Consider the following 22,053-nt stretch of genomic DNA (forward strand, 5'->3'; position numbering starts at 1 on the left):
CATGTTCGTCTACTTCTTGCATAAATTCACTGGAAATTTTCTTTTATAGGTTTACTGTTTATTTGGATCCAGTTAGCTATTAAGTAAAATAATTAACTCAGCAATCGTACCTTAAATGGCAAATCGTACCATATATGTCATACAAAGAAACATAGTTCATTATGTATTCTGCTGTGTTACAAATTTTTATATGACACACATAAGAATTATATTTAAAAGAAATAGCCTACTTTGTAAGCTCACTAATACTAGTAGATGGTTTAATGAATTATATTTTTAATGCATTTAAACTTACTTTAGGTAATATTCCATTTTTTGAATAATATTAATGTATTTTAATGCCTGTATATGATGAGGCTAGCAATAAGGCAAAAATATGTCTGTTAACATAAGAAATGGACGTTGTACTTTTACTTCAAAATGCCAAATTAGTAAATTACCCTAAGCTTACAGTAAGAGGTTGTATTCATAGGCAATATTATCTTATTTCAGTCTCAAGTTCTTAGAATTCTCACCTGTAATGACTCCTTTCATGACTGGATTTTCCCTCTCCTGAATACTGATAATGATCATCTATTTTATACAAAGTGAATTCAAAGTTATAAACTGCTGTTAATTCAAAGCAAGGCCCTATTAATGGTAGATGCACCAAGCAGTACATATTGTACAAATAGGTATTGTCATCTGTCCAAAGACAGCATTCCCAATAATGTCAATTTTATTGATATTATTTCCTCCTAGGAGCTTAAATTCTAACCATTAAAAATCACTTCTGGGTTTCACATACTAAAAATGGAAAATAAACGGAGTTATCTTTAAAAGATTAATGTTGAAAACTGTTCATATATAAGAGGAGAGGAAAAATGCTGAAGTTCCTTACGTTAGCATGGTGTACTTAATGAGATTAGCAATATTTTCCTATTGGTAAATACAGAAAGTACCAGGTTCTGAGAGGCTGGGATGCAGAATCTCAGAATAGTTTTGAATGCTGAATTATGCTTTTATAAACTTGTTCTGAAAAAAAAAGGAGTTTTCTGATTAAAATATTTCTGTAAAATGAGTTAATAACTAGTCTTATATACACCTGTGACTTAAAATCTTACTGCCAGCATGATGGAGTGATTATAACCTATTACTCCCTGTTAGCAGTAAAGCTAAATTTGCAGCCCTGCGTTAATTGTTTTGTTTTAATAGGCAAAAACACTCTTTAAGGTTGACTCTGTGAAACGAAGGAGATAAAGTATAAGTAAATGGCATGCAAAGTAAATGAATACAGCATAAAGTCCAAGGTAGAGTATCATTTTTTTTTTTTTTTTTGGGTGGAAGAAGAGAAATAATGGCCAGGACATAATTACCCTAGGGATTTTTCTCAGACTTCACATATTCTCCAACAGTTTAGGATGCGGTATAATGGTACAATCAGAAAATTCACCAACCACCACAGAATTTTAGCTTAAGAGGAAATTTCCATGTGATCTATTTTTATATAGCAAGGATATTAACCCTTTATGTGGCCTATATGTTGGAATTATTTTCCTGGCTTGTCATTTCTTTTAACACTATTATATATATATGTAAATATATATATATATATTTACATATATATAATAGTATATATAATAGTATATATATATGTAAATATATATATATTTACATATATAATAGTATATATAATAGTATATATATGTAAATATATATATATTTACATATATAATAGTATATATAATAGTATATATATGTAAATATATATAAATATATAAATATATATATTTATACACATACCATATACACATACATACACACATATATTTATACACATACCATGTATATAGTATGTGTATAAATATATGTGTGTATGTATGTGTATAGAGGTATACTTATGTTTTTGTGAAAGAAAATATAATTTTATGTTCTCAAATGTTTTTTACTTTAAAGCTTCTGAATTTCACATCACACTTAGAAATGCCTTCTTGTGGGTAAAACTAAAACATTCCCATACATTTTTGTTTACAAGTTTTGCTTATACATTGAAAGCCTAAATATCCTGAAATATATTCTTATTTCCGAGTTTTAACTAATTTATTTTCAAAGAGCTAATTATGTTTAAAATATATATTGAAAAATACACCCTTTCATTACTAATTTGAAATGTCAATTTTATTATTTGCTATGGGAATTAACCTTGTTTTGTGTTTCTCTTTTATTCCATTGATGTATATGTTTATTCCTCTTTTAGTACCCAAATACTGTAACTGTTGTACATTTACATTATGTTATATAACTGCTAGGGCAAGACCTATGTCCTCATTATTCTAATTATTTTTAAATGACAAATCTTACACAATTTTTCTTTCAAGTAAAATCTAGAATTAATTTATCAAGTTCTGAAAAAAAATTCCAGTAGTTTTCTGATTTGTACTGAAGTTCAATTTATGAATCAAATTGAAGAAACTTATATTTTGCAATATTGAGTTATTACATTCAAAAAGTAGTTTTGACATCTAAGGTCAGCTACTGCGAGTGGTCCTGAGTTCATTTTTGTCTGCTCTCCTTAAAATGGTCTAGTGCCATAGTGCTACTAGATTGGCTTGGATGTTTGTCCCCTCTAAATTTTATGTTAAAATGTAATCCCCAGTGTTGGAGGTGGGCCCTGGTGAGGGGTGTTTAGATCGTGGGAGTGGATCCCTCATGAATGGCTTAGCACCATTTTTTTTTTTTTTTTTTTTTTTGTAATGAGTGAGTTCTCATTACGAGTTCACACAAGATCTGGTTGTGTAAAAATGTGTGGTACATCTCCCTTCTCTCTCTTGTTCCTGCCCTCACCATGTGATTAATTTGCTCCCCCTTCATCTTCTGCCATGATTAAGAGCTTCCTGAGGCCTCTCCAGAAACTGAGCAGATGCTGGCACCATGCTTCCTGTAAAGCCTGCAGAACCTTGAACCATTTAAACCTCTACTCTTTGTAAATTACTCAGTCTCAGGTATTTCTTAATAGCAATACAAAAATGGCCTAATGCAGATAATTGGTAACAAGGAGTGAGGTGTTTCTATAAAGATACCTGAAAATGTGGAAGCAGTTTGGAAATGGGTAAAGAGCAGAGGTTGGAAGAGTTCAAAAAGCCCAGAAGACAGGAAGAGAAGGGCAACTTTGAAACTGCTTAGGGTCTCGTTAAGTGGTTGTGACAAAGATGTTGATAGAAATATGAACACTGAAGGTCAGGATGATGAGGTCTTAGATGAAGATAAGGAACTTTTGGGGAATTCAAGTAAAGTTTACCTGGGTTACATCCTAGCAAAGAGCTTGGCTGCATTTTGTTCACATCCTACAGCTTTGTGTAAGGTTTAACGTAAGGGTGATGACTTAGGGTATCTGGTAAAAGAAATTTCTAAACTGCAACACATGCAAGAGTGGCATGGCTGCTTCTAATAACCTTTCATCAGATATGAGAGCAAATAAATGACTTAACATTGGAACTTATATTTAAAAGGGAAGCAGAGCATAAAAATTGGGAAAATTCACAATCTGGATATGTCGTAGAGAAGGAAATTCAATGTTAAGTGGAAGAATTTAAAAGGGCTATGAACCTTTCAAAATATTAACATGACTAAAAGGGAGCCAAATGCTGATACCCAAGCTAAGGAGAAAAAGGCCTTGAGGCATTTCAGAGATCTACTAGGCCACCATTCTCATCATAGGCTCAGAGGCCAAAGAGGAACAAATGATTTCAGGGGCCAATCCCAGGGTGCTAGTTCTCTGCTCAGCCTCAAGACACCACTCCGTGCACTTCAGCTACTCTAGTTCTATCTGTGGCTCAAAGAGCCCTAGGAACAGCTTGGGCTGTCCTGTAGAAAGTGCAAGACACTGTTAGCCTTGGTGGTTTCTATGTGGTGTTAAATCTGCAGGCAAACAGAATACAAGCATGAAAGGGGCCTGGGAGCTTCCCCCTATATTTCAGAGAATGTATAAGAAAACCTGGTTATCCAGGAAGAATCCTGCCACAGGGATGGAGCCTTCACAGAGAGACTCAACTAGGGAAGTGCAGAGGGGAAATGTCGGGTTGGAGCCCCTACGCAGGGTCAACACCAGGGCACTGCCTGGTGGAGCTGTGGGAATTGGGCTGTCACCCTCCAGACCTCAGAATGGCAGATATACCAGCAACTTTCAAAGTCAGTGTGGAAGAGCCACAGGGGTGGAGCTGCCCAAGGCCATTGGAGCCTACCTCTTGCATCAGTATGCCCAGGATATAGGACATGGAGTCAATAATTATTTTTAAGCATTAATGTTTAGTGTCTGCTGTGCTGTGTTTCAGAATTGTGTGGGGCCCATAGTCCCTTTTTTGGTCAATTTCTTCTGGAATGCTAAAGTTTACCCAATGCCTGTACCACGATTGTACCTTGGGAGTAAACAACTTGTTTTGATTATACAAGTCCATAGGTGGAAGGAGATGAGTCCCATATGAGATTAGGACTTTAAACATGATGCTGGAATGATTTAAGATGGGAGGAGGGGGTGGAAATTGGCAGGAGATAATTTTATCCTGCAATGTGAGAAGAACATGAGATATAGGAGGCCAGAGGTGGAACAATATAGTATTAATATTTGTCCCTTCCAAATCTCACAGTGAAATGTAATCCCCAGTGTTGAAGAGGGGGCCTGGTGGGAGGTGTTTTGATCATGGGGGAAGATCCCTTAAGAATGGCTTAGCATCATTCCCTTGGTGATGACTGAATTCTCACTTTGACGTTTCATGAGATCTGGTTGTTTCAAAGTACGTGGCATTTTTACACTCTCTCTTTTGTTCCTGCTCTTGCCATGTGACACTCTACTCCCCATTCACATTCAGCCATGATTGTAAGCTTATGGAGGCCCTCACCAGAAGCAGATGCTGGCATCACACTTGCTATATACCCTGCAGAACCATGAGCCAATTAAACCTCTTTTTTATTATAAATAACACAGTCTCATGCATTTCTTTATAGCAAAACAAACTATGGCCTAATACACCTGGTGACATAAATTAGGAGCTTTCATTTTTTTTTCTGTGCTCTGGAACAGGTAAAATAACAGTAATTTTCTATTCCTTGAAAGTTTCTGTTCCTTGAAGTCAATTGGAAAATCACTGCTTCTATTTTCTTTTGCCAGGTAAAATTTTATAATCTTACATTCTTCTACATTTTTGGCCAATTTGCGTTTTATTATTTTTACCTCTCATTGCATGGATTTTTTGATACAATTATTTTTTTAAATTTTAGTTAATTAAGATTTGTAAATTTCTTGATATAGAATTTTATATTGTAGTCTCTTGGTTTTTAAATTCTTCATATGCAGTTTCTCATTTCTAAATTTGCTTAAGTATTATTTTATTATTTTTCTGAGTCAGATCAGTGTATTAGTCCATTCTCATGTTGTTAATAAAGGCATACCTGAAACTGGGTAATTTATAAAGGAAAGAGCTTTAATAAACTCACAGCTCCACATGGCTGGGGAGGCCTCACAATCATGGCAGAAGGTGAAAGAGGAGCAAAGGCACATCTTAAATGGCAGCAGGCAAGAGAGTGTGTTCAGGGAAACTACCCTTTATAAAACCATCAGATATCCTGAGACTTACCATCATGAGAACATCCTGGGAAAAACCCATCCCCATCATTCAATTACCTCCTACCAGGTCCTTCCCATGACATATGAGGATTATGGAAGCTATAATTTAAGATGAGATTTGGGTGGGGATGCAGCCAAATCATATCATTCCATCCCTGGCCCATCCCAAATCTCATATCTCATATCTTCATATTTCAAAACCAATCATGCCTTCCCAAATGTCCCCCAAATTCTTAACTCATTTCAGTATTAACTCAAACGCCCACAGTCCAAAGTCTCACCTGAGACAAGTAAAGTTCCTTCTGCCTATGAGCCTGTAAATTCAAAAGCAAGAGAGTTACTTCCTAGGTACAATTGGGTACAGGCATGGTAAATACACTCATTCCAAATGGGAGAAATTGGCCAAAACAAAAGGAGCTAAAGGCTCCATGCAATTCCAAAATCCAGCAGGGAAGTCAAATCTCAAAGCTACAAAATGATCTCACTTTACTCCATATCTCACATCCAGGTCATGCTGCTGCAAGAGATGGGCTCCTGCAGCCTTGGGCAGCTCCACCCATGTGTTGTTGCAGGGCACAGGACCCTCCTAGATAATTTCATGGGCTGGCATTGAGTGTCAGTAGATTTTTAGGCACACAGTGCAAGTGGTCAGTGGGTCTACCATTCTTGGGTCTGGAAGTTGGTGGCCCTGTTCTCACAGCTCCACTAGGCACTGCCCCAGTGGCGACTCTTTGTGGGGGCTCCCACCCCGCATTTCCCTTCTACATTGCCCTACCAGAGGTTCTCCATGAGATCTCCACCCCTGCAGCAAACTTTTGCCTGGACATCCAGACATTTCCATTCACTCTCTGAAATCTAGGCAGACGTTCCCAAACCTCAGTTCTTGTCTTCTGGGCACCCACAGCCTCAACACCATGTGGAAGCTGCCAAGGCTTCGGGCTTCATGCTCTGAAGCCATGGCCTAAGTTGTACGTTGGCCTCTTTTAGCCATGGCTGGAGTGGTTGGGATTCAGGGCACCAAGTACCTAGCCTGCCCACAGCAGGGAGACCCTGAGCCCTCCCCAGGAAACCATTTTTTCCTCCTAGGCCTCTGGGCCTGTGATGGGAGAGGCTGCTCCAAAGGTCTCTGAAATGCCCTGGAGACATTCTCCCCGTTGTCTTAGGGATTAACATTCAGTTCCCAGTTACTTATGCAAGTTTCTGCAGCAGGCTTGAATTTCTCCTCAGAAAATGGGTTTTTCTTTTCTATTGCATCATCAGGCTGCAAATTTTCCAAACTTTTATTCTCTGCTTCCTCTTGAATGCTTTACTGCTTAAAAATTTCTTCTGCTAGATACCCTAAATAATCTCTCTCAAGTTCAAAGTTTCACAGATCTCTAGTGCAGGTGCAAATTGCCACCAGGCTTTTTGCTGTAGCACAACAAGAGTCACCTTCACTCCAGTTCCCAACAAGTTCCTCATCTCCATCTGAGACCACTTCAGCCTGGACTTTATTGTCCATATCACTATCAGAATTTTGTTAAAAGCCATTCAACAGTCTCTAGGAAGTTCCATACTTTTCCACATTTTCCTGTCTTCCTTTGATCTCTCCAAACTCTTCCAATCTCTGCTTGTTACCCAGTTTCAAAGTCTCTTCCACATTTTTGGGTATCTTTACAGCAGTGCCCTGTAAAGTACCTGGTACCTGGTACCAACTTACTGTATGAGTTCATTCTCACAGTGCTAATAAAGACATTTTATAAAGGAAAACGTTTTAATGAACTCACAGTTCCACATGGCTAGGGAGGCCTCACAATTGTGGCACATGGTGAAGGAGAAGCAAAGGCACATCTTAGATGGCAGCTGGCAAGAAAGCATGTGCAGGGGAACTGCCCTTTATAAAACTATCTGACCTTGTGAGCCTTGTTCACTGTCATGAGAACAGCATGGGAAAAACCCAACCCCTGATTCAATTACCTCCCTCTAGGCCCCTCCCATGACACATGGGGATTTTGGGAGCTGCAATTCAAGATGACATTTGGGTGGGGACATAGCAAAACCATATCAATCAGTCATGGGTGAATTTATTTTTACAGAAACAACAATTGCTTTTGGTTTATGTATCAATTTTATAAGACTGTAACTATTTTTTTATCTGAAATAACTTGTTCCTACTTTTGTTGGCTCATTTTGTTGTTATTTTCCTAAATTCTTGAAAAAGATATTTGGTTCATTAATGTTTAAAAAATTACAGAGTGATTAAAATTATTGGTTTTATACTCAACACAGTTTTAGATACTTAAGTAAAAATATTTTATTCCTTAAATTGCATTAATAATGACAAATATGTGTAGACTGACTATTGAATTTACCTTGAAGCACCATGGTTATTATCAATAATAAACACATTAATAAATAATTTTATTGAGTGCCAATTATGTTCAAGCATTACTTGTTTTACTTAATCTTTTCAACAACCAGTGAGATGATTTAAATTTATCATTCCTCATTTATATATAAATAATGAAATACTCAGAGAAATAAAGGTACTTGCTCAAAGTCATGCAACTAGTGAGTAGCAGAGCTAAGAACCCAAGACTTTGTGACTGCAAAGCTCACAATTTTAACTAGTACTCTTTGCTGCCAAGTCTATTCAAATGACATAATTATATCAAGATGGGAGAAGGAGAGAGGGACAAATATATATTGAGAAGTTATTAGGAAACAATATGTGCTATGCATTTTCCATTTGTTGTCTTTTAAATGCAACAATATGACATGCTTGATTGACCTCACATTAATATCAGTATAGTCTTTGAAATAGCTCCTGATATCCTATTGACATTAATCTAATTTTATCAAAATATATAGGCCTTTGGAAATACTTTCAACTTGAAGGAAGAAAAATTTCTGTCTGTTACTTCATCTTACTTTTCTCTGATTATATTATAAATGGACAAAAATGCTTCTTAGAACAATCTGAATAAAGTCAATTTAGATGAAGCTGAGGATATGGGAATTGTGAAATATTATTCAATCTTGAGTGCTTGATAAGTGAATGTGTGTGCACCAAGGAACAGAATATCATAAATGCCTTAGGAAAGCTAATTTTTAGGTAAGGCTTAAAGAATCCAGATGAAAATGCTATGAAAAAAACATACTGTAGAAAGGGAAAGTATTGAAGAAAGTGGAATTAGGCAGCTATTGGCATTCATCCCAGTAAATTCTAAGTAAATAAAAGGGTGGCAAGTACAAGGTGGTAAAACTAGAATTTAAATAAGAAGGATTATCAAGACTCAGCACACAGAATTAATAAACTGTATCAAAGTATGTGTCAAGGACAGAACCGGGAGAAGTATATCTATAAAATAAGTAAAGACAAAGCGTAACAATGTATTAAAAATACTACACAGTACAAGGTACATTGTACCTTTGGCTAACATCCAGAGCCTTTGGGCTGTATAAAGAACAATCATAAATAATTCTGAACCTATGTTATAAAATATGAGAGCCACTAGCTACATGGGGCTATTAAACACTTAAAATGTATTAATAGCTGGCATTAATTGATGCGTGTTGAAAGTGTAACATACACACAACATTTTGAAATCGCAGTGGAAAAAAACAGGATGAAATATCTCCTTAATATTTTTATTTGATTAATGTTGAAATAATGTTTTAAATATATTGGGTTACAATGTACTGTTATAATATATTGTTTAAAATAATCTTTTTCACTTTTTAATATGGCAAATAGAAAATTACTTATGTTACTTGTATTACATATCTGTTGAACAACACTGTTGTAGGCCAATACACACACACACACACACACACACACACTCAAAAGAAAGCCCCACAAAAATAATATTATGGATTAACTCTGATCCAGTATCTAGGCTTTATTTTCAATGATATCTATTAAAGATTAACATTTTAGAGTTTAGTAAGGCTCTCAAATTACACAAATTATCTTTCTCAAATTGAAAATTATTAACAATCTACTTCATTACATATGGCTATATAATAAAAAACTATTTGGGAAAAAATAAAATGGAACAGATGGTTTTCACTGGTGTGATTCAATAAACAAACTATATTCATCAAGAAAAATATTAAAATTTTGCTTTAGAATTATTGCATTTGATTTAATGATATTTTAAAGTATGATATGTAATGATTAAATATTTAATTTGAAATAATTTGTCAAAGTCTTCATAATAATTGAGCCCAAATGTAACATTGTCATCAGCTCTGTTCTTTCCCTACTTTATATTGGCCACAAAAAAAGAACATGCAACTGGAGAAACAATCAGGTTTCATTCAGTGGCCAAAGAATGGAGAAGTAGAGCTCACGCTCAAAAGGCACCTTCTCTCTAGGCAATGGCAGGGAGTTATAAAGGCAATGGGAGTTATAAAGAGTTAGATGCAGGGTGGGAGAAGTATGTAGACATGTATGGAGAGGAGTTCCAGGAACACAGGCATAGTTCATAAACATACTACTTCATACATTACATGTACACAAAATGTCAGGGGTCTTCCCTCAGGGGAGAGTTTTCAGTATTATCATAATATGTTAATGACTTAAAGGTAACTGGAAGTCAGCTGCTGTCATATGCACCAGTTTTGGCTGTGTCTGGACTCCCTCCGATATCTGACAGAGGGTCATGAGGCCACGCGTGACATTCAGGCCATCTGGTTTTCTTTGGCATCTGTGCCTACGGATGCCATAAAAATACTAAAGAGAAACTGCCGAAGACCAGGCTGTCCCGATGGCAATACAATCTACTTATTTGTTAAGGGCTCAGGCATCTGTTAAGCATATTAACGAAAGCCAGGTTTCTTCTTAAGGTAGATCACATTATGACTAACTGAAACTTCTCTTGTTGGATTTTCAGATATATCATACAGGACCATATATCCTAGTCTTCATAAAGTGGATATTTGTCTTCACAGCATCTATTCCATCCCTCCCTCATTTTGGGGCAGCCATGCAATTTGGATGGGATTGATATTCATTATAGGGATGAGCACTGAGAGCTATAATCCAGTTAGCATAATCTCACTTCCTCTGCAATACCAATTAAATTATGTATAGTCAATAACCCTGACCCAAAACAATAAATGTGTAGTATTTTTCTGGGCATCATGATTGGTTCAGATTGATTCAGAATAAAATACAGGACTTTCCTATAAAGATGTAGCATGGTGATGTAAATTCTGTAACTGCTGTAGCCATTTTGCTACAATGATAAAGAACAGCCTGAAAACAATTGCAACACATGGAGAGTGGCAGCATTGAGAAAAATCACAGAAAAACTAAGCTAGAGGCCTAATAAAATTACACCTGAAATCCTACCTCTAGGCTTTTTCAACTACATTTTGTCAATACATTTCATTCATTGTTTAAAACAATTTGAGTTTGAGTTTTCTGTTACTTGCAATCAAAAGCATTTAAACATTAGTATTTATCATTACTATGTGTTGGAAACATTTCAAATCCTCTCTTCTAGTTACTATGAAATATACATTATTGCTAACTATTGTCACCATGGAACTTTAGAACTTCCAACTGTATGTTTGTACCCACTAACCACCCTGTCTTTATCCCTCCTTCCCACCCATTCACTCTTTCAAACCTCTGTAATAAATACCCCACATACCTTAATTTGATCATTACACATCTATACATGTAACAAATACTCACGTGTACCCCCAAATATGTAAAATATTACGTATCAATTTAAAAAGAAATTTTAAAAACTTGTAAAAAGCATTTAAACTGAAATATCTGTAATTTTTCCTTAATTTATTTTTATATTTTATTGTAAATATTTATCTGACTGTTTGATCTAATTTCTTATTAGTCTTTCCCAATATCAGAACTTTCTGTATTTTCTCTCTTCCCTGTCTTCATTTTAATCACCCTGTTCTTTGTAATTTGGAAGAATATTCATACAATAATATTTGTTTGAGATTTAGTTAGAAGACCCTCAGTCAATTACCATTTGACATGACTATATTTAATCTTTAGATTCCTCTCTCTCTCAAAATTTTGGTCAGTCATGGTGGTCTGTTTGTAATTAGGCAACATTTTGCTTGAGCGAATCTTCATAACTGAAGAGTAACATTATGATAGTTGAATTGGCTTTTTGAGATGGCAAAATACATAGTTCGATATTGTTGTTTGCTTATTCTTACATTTGATTTCTATATGTCATTGGGATTACTGTGAAATTCATTTTTATGTCGAATAAAATGTTCAAAACATTAGACTTACTGAGTCTTTCTTTGAATCCAATTTTAAGCAGGTAGATCCATGCTAATATAGAGGTCTTTCTCTCTATATACTCATATCCTTTCTCTTGCATGCAGTCTTACATGTTCTATCTATAGCTCCAGTTCTATGCCTCCCTGAGCTATGCTTTTTTAGCCCATGCAAACTCACCTAATGCTGCTGCTACTCATAAATGACTCTTCTGTTGCCATCAGTCTCTGTTTGCTATTAGCCATATATGGATTCAAACATAGAAGTCAGTTTTTTATAGTATATTCGATATACATTGTGAAGCATTATTTATATAACCCACATAATACTGGACAAGAATGAATAACAGTAAATACAAGAAGTATTGTATCCTAGAGGAAGTTTTGTGGCGCTTTGCATTAAATGATCTGGTAACCATTTTCACACACTGCAAATGATCTCTTTTTACTTCAGACACCGTTAAAATGTCACTTTACTACAGTTAGCAGAAATCATGCACATTAAGAAAATACAGGTAAATACTTAAAGCAATTGGATCAGAGTCAGCACTGGAACATTATATAGCCATAACCAAGGTCTCCTAGATCTGCACTGTCTAATACAGTAGCCTGTATCCGTATGTAGCTATTGAGCATTTGAAATATGGCTAGTCCAAATTGAGATTAGCTGAAAGTATAAAATACACACTGTATTTTACAGACTTAATATGAATAATAAAGAATGTAAAATAGCTCATTAGTACATTTTATTAATTTCAAGATAAAATGATAATATTTCAGTTATGTTGGGTTAAGTAAAATTATTAAAAATTGATTTCACTTGTTTTTTTGTTTAATAATGCTATTAGAAAATACAAAATTACATATGTTGTTTACATTATATTTTTATTGGACAGTGCTTTTCTGTGGCATATTGAAATCGCCCAAGCATTTCAATAGATATTGACTGCTTACAACTTGAAGTCTGAAGTCTATATATGCAACTTCTAAGTCACAGTAATAAGAATACTGAAGCAAGAAAAAATCCTAGCAAGAACCATGTGAGGCTGAGGAATCTTTTTATAAGTTCCCCAGGTTGATAGGACAGAATCAGTTTTAAGAACAGTTGTCTTATAGTCATCCTCAACACACATTTTCATTTTCTTCATAGGTTTTCAAACAAAAGAACACCACTGAGGGATTGTTATAAAAGAAGCTTGTACCCCAGCAGGCTCTCCCTGACTTAGCGTTGAAAACAAAACTAGTTAAGCAATGCTCCTCTACAACTATGGCTTTTTTTTTTTTTTTTTTTTTTGAGACGAAGTTTCGCTCTTGATGCCCAGGCTGGGGCACAATACAATGGTGTGATCTCGGCTCAATGTAACCTCCGCCTCCCATGTTCAAGCAATTCTCCTGCCTCAGCCTCCCATAACTATGGCTTTAAAATCACCTTGTCCATCAAGTGGGCTATAAGCAGAGAAAATTGAGGTAAATGCCCTATATTGAAGTGTACCAACCTATATATACATAGTAATACATATTGCTTTACCATCACAGATGTAGTTTAGAGCAACAAAATATTTCCCTAGAAAGATATCCTCACTCTATAACAAACTTTGCCTTAAACACAATGAGAATGGACACAGTAGACAGAAATAACAATTAACAGAAATAAAAAATAAACTTGGAGAGAGAGCAGAGCAAGATGGCCAAATAGAAGCCTCCAGTGATTGTTCCCCTACCACAGGAACACCAAATTGAACAACTATCCACACACAAAAAATGTTCTCTCATAAGAACCAAAAATCTGGTGAACAATCACAATACCTGCTTTAACTTCATATTAAAGACATATGTAGGAAAACAAAGGGTAGGAAAGACAGTCTTAAATAGCCTACACCACCCTTCCACCCCTCCTATGGCAGTGGCCATGTGGTCCAGAGAGAGAATCTGTGTGCTTGGGGAAGAAATAACGCAATTATTGTGGAACTTTGCATTGGAACTCAGTGCTGCCCTGTTACAGTGGAAAGCAACATTGGGCAGAATTCAGTTGATACCCATGGAGGGGGCATATAGACCAGCCATAGACAGAGGGGAATCACCCATCCCAGTGTTTGGAACCTGAGTTCTGGCAATCCCTGCCGTCAAGGGCTAAAGTACTCCAGGGTCCTAAATAAGTTTGAAAAGTAGTCTAGGCCACAAGAAATGCAAATGCTGGGCAAGTCCCGGTGCTGTGCTGGGCTTGGAGTTGGTGGATTTGGAGTGCACGAGACCTAGTGAGATAGGAGCCAGGATGGCTAAGGGAATGCTTGTGTGGCCCCCTGCGATCCCAACCCCAGGCAGTGCAGCTTACAGCTACAGGAGAGACTCCTCCCCTCTGCTTGAGGAGAAGAGAGAGAACAGTAAAGTGGACTTTGTCTTTTCACTTGGATAACAGCTCAGATGCCGTAGGATAAGGTGACAAGCAGAGTCCTGAGGTCCCCATCCCAGGCCCTAGCTCACAGAGGGTGTTTCTAGAAACACTGTGGGCCAGAAGGGAACATGCTACCTTGAAGGGAAGACTCATCCTGGCGGGATTCATTACCTGCTGACTCAAGTATCCTTAGGCCCTGAATAATCAGCAGTGGTAGCCAGGCAATACTCACTGTAGGTCATGGGTGATAGAGCTGTTCCAGCTTCAGGTGTTACCCAGAACATCCCTAACTGTGGTGGCTAAAGGGAGAGACTTCTTATGCTTGAGGAAAGGAGAGAAACGAGTAAAGGGGACTTTGTCTTGCAGCTTGGGTACCAGTTCAGTACCCAAGTGGAGTAGAGAATAGAGCAGGCCCATTGGGTCACCAAATCAAGACCCTGGCTCTTGGACAGCATTTATAGATCTGTCCCAGGCCAGAGAGTTACCCACTACCCTGAAGGGAGAGACACAGGCCAGACAGAATTCACAGCAAACTGACTGAAGAGCACTTGGGGGTGAGTAAACATCAGCAGTAACCAGGCAGAACTTGCCATAGGCTGGGATGGTGGTGGCTATGGGGAGAGAATCCTCTGCTTGAGAAAAGGAGAGGGAAAAATGGGAAAGACTGTCTAGTGGCTTCAATGCCAGTTCAGCTGCAGTAGAATAGACCAACAGGTAGATTTCTAAGGTTCCAGACTCCAGGCCCTGACTCCTGGATGACACCTCCAGACACACCCAGAGCCGGGGGAAACTCACTGTGCTTAAAAGAGTGGCACAAGCATGGTTGGCTTTAACACCTGTAGGTGGTAGAACCCTAGGGCCTTAAGAGAAGATAGGGGGTAGCCAGGCAGTGGTCACTGCAGTACTTGGGTGAGACCAAGGGTTGTGCTGGCTTTGGGTCTGACCCAGTTCAGTTTCAGTGGTGATGCCCACAGAGTTGGTTGTATTACTCTTCTCCCAGCTATTGGCAGCTTAGCATAGAGAGAGAGAGACTTCATTTGTTTGAGTAAAATTAAGGGAAGAGAAGAGATTCTGCCTGGTAATCCAGGCAATTCTACCAGATCTTACCCAAGACCACCAAGGCAGTATCTCTATGAATCTGTAAGAGCCACAGTGTTGCTGGGCTTGAGGTGCCCCATAAAGTAGATATAGCTGCAGCAAACAAAGGCTTAGTTCACAACATCCAAGTCCCTTTGAATACTTGGAAAGCCTTCCCAAGAAGGACAGTTACAAAGGAGCCCAGACTATAAAGACTAAAATAAATACCTAACTCTTCAATGCCCAGACACAGACAAACATCTACAAGTATCAAGACAATTCAGGAAGACACAACCTCACCAAATGGCCTAAATGGGAAACCGAGAGCCAATACTGGAGAAACAAAGATATGTGACCTTTCAAACAGATAATTAAAAATAGCCATATTGCGGAAACTCAAAGATATTTAAGACAACATGGAGAAGGAATTCAGAATTCTATTACATAAATTTAGTATAGAAATTGAAAGAATTAAAAAGAATCAAGTGGAAATTCTGAGCTGAAAAATTCAATTGATAAACTGAAGAATGCATCAGAGTCTTTTAACAGCAGAATTGATCTAGCAGAAAAAAGAATTAGTGAGCTTGAAGTCAGCCTATTTGAAAATAAAGAGTCAGAGGAGACAAAGTGAAAAAAATTAAAACGAAGAATGAGGCATGCCTAAAACATTTAGAAAGTAGCCCCAAAGGGCAAATATAAGAGTTATTGGCCTTAAAAAGGAGGTAGAGAGAGAGAGAGAGATCAGGGTAGAAAGTTTATTTAAAAGGATAACAGAGAACTTCATAAACCTCAAGAAACATATTAGCATTCAAGTACCAGAAGGTTTAGAACACCCAGCAGATTTAATTCAAGTAAGATGATCCCAAGACATTTAATAATCAAACTTCCAAGGGTTGAGGATAAAGGAAAGATTCTAACAACAACAAGAGAAAAGTAACAAATAACATACAAATGAGCTCCAATGCTTTTGGCAGCAGACTTCTCAGGAGAGTCCTAGTGCTAAACTGGGCTCAGAGCCAGTAGACTTGGGGGAGCACATGACCTACTTCAACACAAGTGGGTGTGGCTGAAAGAGTGCTTTTGCCACCCCTCACCCAATTCCAAGCAGCCCAACTTGTGGATTCAAGACACCCTTTCCTTCCACTTGAGAAGAGAAAGAAGAGTAAACAGGCTTTGCTTTGAATCTTGGATACGACCTAAGCCATAGCAGTATAGTAAAGTCATGAGGCCCCGTTTTTAGGCACTAGCTCCCAGATGACATTTCTAGACACACCCTGGTCCAGAAGGAAACCCACTGCCTTGAAAGAAAGAAAGAACCTAGTCCTAGAAGGATCCATCACCTCCTCACTAAAGTGACCTTGAGCCCTGAAAAGCCAGTAGCAACATCCAGGTATTATGTCATGGTCCTGGGTGAGACTCTGAGATTTGCTGGCTTCATATGAGACTCAGCACATTCCCAGCTGGGACAACTGTGGAAAGAGACTACTTCTGCTTCAGCAAAGCAGAGGCAAATGTAAAAGGAATTTTGTCGTTCACCTTAGGTACCAGCTCAGTCAAAAAGGTATAGAACACCAAGTGCCTTTCTTCTTAGAAGACATTTATAGACTTGCCCTAGGCCAGAGTGGAGCCTACTGTCCTGAAAAGCCGGTCCCAGGCCAGGCAGCATTCACCACAAGCTGACTGAAGAGACCATGGGCTTTAAGGCAATATTGGCAGTAGACGAGTAGTACTCCCTGTGGGCCACTGGTGGTGGTGGCCACGGGGTGAGGCTTCTCTTCCTGTGGAAAGTCAAGGAAAGAGTGGGAAGTTTTGTGGTTTTGAGTTTTGTGGTTTAAGTACCTGCTCAGATTCAGTACAATAAAACACCAGGTAGATTTCTAAGGTTTTTAACTCCAGTCCCCGGACCCTGATCACACCACTGGATTCCCCCAGGGCCTGGAGGAACTCATCATTCTGAATTAAAAGACAAATACCCGGCTTGCATCAACCTGTGCTGATTGTAGAGCCCAAGGGCCTTGGGTAAACATAGGGAGTAACCAGTTAGTGGTTACAGTGGGCCTTGGGAGAGACCCAGTACTGTGCTTGCTTCGGGTCTGGCACAGTGAAGTCCTGGGGGTGGTGGCCACAGGAGTGTTACTCTGTCCCCAGGTCTAGGTAGCTAAGAAGAGAAGGTGAGACTCCGCTTGTTTGGGAGAAAGAGAACAAAAGATTCTGCCTGATAATCCAAATAGTTATTTGCATCTTATCAAAGATTATCAAGGTAGTGCCTCTAAGACTTTACAAAAAACACTTTTTTACTCAGCTTGGGGTGTCCCCTAGTGCAGATATGGCTTAGATCACAAAACCCAAGTCCTTTTGAATACCTGAAAAGCCTTCCCAAGAAGAACACGTATTAATACAAACAGGCACAGACTGCAAAGACTACAATAAATACTTAACTCTTCAATACCCAGACACAGATGAACATCATAGGCATCAAGAAAACATGACCAGGAAAATATGACCTGATCAACTGACCAAAACAAAGAGACAATATTGGAGAAACAGAGATATGTGATCTTTTGGACAGAAAATTCAAAATAGCTGTGTTGAGAAAAATCAAAGAAATTTAAGATAACACAGGAAAGGAACTCAAAATTCTATTAGATATATTTAACAAAGATACTAAAATAATTTTTTTTAAAAATCAAGCAGAAAATCTGAAGTTGAGAAATGAATTTGAAATAATAAAGCATGTATCAGAGGATCTTAATAGCAGAAACAATCAAGCAGAATAAAGAATGAGTAAGCAGAAGAAAGAATGAGTGAGACAGGCTATTTGAAAATACGGTCAGAGGACACAAAATAAAAAAAGAATAAAAAACAATGAAACACACACACAGGATCTAGAAAACGGCTTCCAAAGAAAAAATCTGAGTTATTGGCCTTAAAGAGGATGTAGAGAAAGAGATAGGAGTACAAAATTTATTCAAAGGGATACTAACAGAGAACTTCCCAAACTTAAAGATATCAATATCCTGGTACAAGAAGGTTATAGAACACAAAGCAGATCAAACACAAAGACGACTACCTAAAGGCATATAATAATCAAACTCCCAAAGATCAAGAATAAAGAAAGGATACTAAAAGCAACAAGAGAAGAGAGACAAATAACACACGATGGCACTCCACTATTTCTAGCAGCAGATTATTTAGTGGAAACTTTACAGGACATGAGAGAGTGGCATGGCATATTCACAATGCTGAGAGAGAAAACTTTTACCCTAGAACAGTCTATCCAGTGAAAATATATTTAAAACATGAAGGAGAAATAAGGAACGTCCCACACAAAGTAAAGCTGAAGGATTTCATCAACATCAGATCTGTCCCACAAGAAATGCTAAAGACAGTAGCTCAACCAGAAGGCAAAGGATGTTGTGAGCAGTACGAAATTATCTGAAGGTCCAAAATTCACTGGTAATGTTAAGAAAACAGAAAGACACAGAATATTACACAAGTGCATTCGTGGTATGTAAACTACTTTTATCTTAAATAGAAAGACTAAATGATGAACCAATAAAAATAACTTTTCAAGACATAGACAGTACAATAAGATATAAATAGTTACAACAAAAAGTTTAACAACAGGGAGACAAGTTTTTGTTTTGTTTTTGCTTGCTTTTTATGAAAACAGTGATAAGTTGTAATCAGCTTAAAACAATGAGTTATAAAGTATTAACAGCAAACATTATGGTAAACTCTAATCAATAAACACGAAATGGGTGCACAAAAAGTAAAAAGCAAGAAATAAAAGCATCCCACCAGAGAAAATCACTTTCACTAGAAGGAAGGCAGAAAATAAGTAAAGAGGGAAGATAAAACCATAAAACAACCAAAAAACAAATAAAAATAGCAGGAGTAAGTGGTTAGTATAAATAAAAACATTGAATGCAAATGAACTAAAGTTTTCAATCAAAAGAGATAGAGTGGCTGAATGGATGAAAAAGCAAGACCCTTTGATCTGTTAGCTGTAAGAAATATATTTCATTTATAAAGACACACATCGTCTGAAAATAAAGAAATGAAAAATGATATCCCATGCCAATGGAAACCAAAAAAAAGTGGGAGCAGCTTTACTTGTATCACACAAAATACATTTAGACACAAAAACTACAAGAACAGATGAAGGAAGTCACTATGTAATGATAAAAAAGTGAATTCAGCTAGAGGATGTAACAATTTTAAATATATATGAACCAAACATTTGAGGACAAGGTGGGTGGATTGCTTGAGCCTAGGAGTCTGAGAGCTAGGGGAACATGGAGAAACCCCCCTTTACAAAAAAAAAGTATATATATATTTAGCCATATTATATATATATATTTATATTATATTATATAATTTATATTATATATATAAAAGTATATATATATATATATATATATAGCTAAATGTTATATCACACATCTGTATAGTCCAAGCTACTTGGGAGGCTGAGGTGGGATGATTCCTTGAGCCCAGGAGTTGGAGGCTGAAGTGAGCTATGATTATGTGACTGCACTCCAGCCTGGGTGACAAAGCGAGACCCTGGCTCAAAAAACAAAATAATTAGAATCTTAGTTTTCCTTAGAGCAAAGCCAACTGACAAACACAGATGTCCTAACACCCACCCTCAAAGTCCTCCAGTGCTTTTCTACTAGCTATCCTCAATGCCTAAAAACCTTTCCCACTCTTTTTTTATAGCACAGTCAAGTTCAGACTGAGTTCTGACCTCTCTTCATCATTGCAATATTCTTGAATAAAGTCTTCCTTACCTGTTTAATTTTATCCAGTGCAATTTCTGCTTTGACACTAATTAATATAATTGTTGAAAAGAATAAATGAGATAATACACATAAGGCATTCAGTACAGTGCTTGGTCAACATTAAGTGCTCTGTAAATACCAGTTAAATACTATAATTGGTTTAACTACTCACATATTGGCTGACATTTTTATTATCTGTAAAAATGTTTTCATTTTACAGTACTGAATTAGTGCTCATTCACAATTGCACATGTATTTATGTAGGTTTTTTTCTAGAATGTAGTATATTTGTACTTCAAAATTTAGTATAGATTCAGGAAGTGGATTTCAAACTTCCTGAAGAAGGTCTCTTCAATGAGAAGAAGCCTCAACAACTGGTCTTAGAGAGTGGATTGAGTGAAGAAGTTATAAAGGAGTTCAAACTTAATTCCCAAACTTCTGCTTGAACAAGGTCAGCTCTACTTTTGTTTTGTTAGCAGTGGCAGAGATCTGAGTTACCCCAAGTTACTGGCAGTGAATCCATACACATCTGCAGCAACTTCAATTCTTGATTCCTCAGAAGAAAGAATTTGACTGAAGGGCATATATCATAAAAAGAGACCAAGGCAAGTTTCCTAGCAGAAGTGGAAGTTTATTTAAAAGGCTTTAGAACAGGAAAGAAAGGAAAGTTCACTTGGAAGAAATCCAAGAGGGTGCATGAAAGTTAAAGAGAGAGAGGGTCAAGTGCCCCATTTAACGATGATCCTAGGACTTTTAATTAACTCGCCTCTTTCCCAGGATTCTTCCCTTAGGGTGGGCTGCCTGCATGCACAGAGCCCACCTTACCTTTGTGAAATGAGCATGTGCACTGTGTTTATGAAGTTGCATGCATGCCCATCTGAGGATTTCTTCCCTTTTCCAGTGGAATGTATCCAGAATATCATACTTTGCCATTTTCGTCTCTTAATGTGCATACCCAGAAAGTTTCTTCTCCCTGGGGTCTGCCTTTAGTTAACACTTTAATGTTAATATCTGTGGACCATCAGGAAATGGTCTCTCCCTGGTGCTGGCTGCCAATTTATTACTTTTAGAGAGGCAATGCAATAATTGCTGAACCAACACCTGACATTTCTAGTGGGTAGGGGGAAGAAGAGCCCTCTCCTGCCCGACTCATGCCTAACTACCTTTAACCTTTTACCCCTCAAGAGCCAAGACCCCTGAATCTTTAGGGGAGAATGAATGAAGGTCCATTTTCCATAACTGCTTCCCACAGACAAAGGGGCAGTAGTGGTCCTGTGGGTCTTGGTCTCTCTAGCTGTCAGGGCAAGAGGGTGACTCCATGCATTGGTGAAAGCAGTATCTAGCCAGTTGCAAGGGAGACAGGGGCAGGATTTTGCCTCCTTCCTGTAAAAGGATGCCTCTTGATTATTGAGGGAATAGTATCCCTCACTGAGGATTATCTGGAACTTGATAGCCTGAAGGTGAGACGAGACAACCAGGTTATTAGATTAGAAGACATGGACCAAAATGAAATAAGGGAGTGAGGACAGCTCTAAAAATCCCAAGGCTGCTGACACACCCAGGTAACTGGTGGCTATAGTTATGCCTGCTAAGACTTTGGTGCATAGGATTTGGCTTTCGTTAGGTCCTTTGGTCTTATTTCCCCAAAAAAGCAACCTCCGGGTTATGGGGACCCCATTTATCTCCATCACCGGGAAAGATTTGGATGATAATTGCCCAGAATTAGAATATTGATCCAGATTTTTATATTACTCATCCTTCTTGTTTCTTCTGAGCTGCAGCCAGAGATCACTGGTTGGTTCATAGGAATAAGCGGGGTTAGTCTAAAATGCAGATAAAATTTTAAAAACAACTGATGTGACTAGAATTTAATGACAGGTGTACTAACTTTTGAAACATAATTGGTCTCCCCCAGTCTTTATTTTTGTTAAAAAAAAAAAAAAAAAAAGAAAAAT

At 37.5% G+C, this 22,053-nt stretch overlaps 1 pseudogene; it reads right to left on the bottom strand.

Annotated features, from left to right (window-relative positions):
* Positions 1-21,031, bottom strand: part of LOC116811120 (5'-nucleotidase domain-containing protein 1-like) — a 30,848-nt pseudogene extending 9,817 nt beyond the window's left edge.
* Positions 21,032-22,053: the final 1,022 nt, after the last annotated feature.

This window comes from Hylobates moloch, unplaced genomic scaffold (genome assembly GCF_009828535.3).
Source record: "Hylobates moloch isolate HMO894 unplaced genomic scaffold, HMol_V3 SCAFFOLD_7, whole genome shotgun sequence".
Lineage (NCBI taxonomy): Eukaryota > Metazoa > Chordata > Mammalia > Primates > Hylobatidae > Hylobates > Hylobates moloch.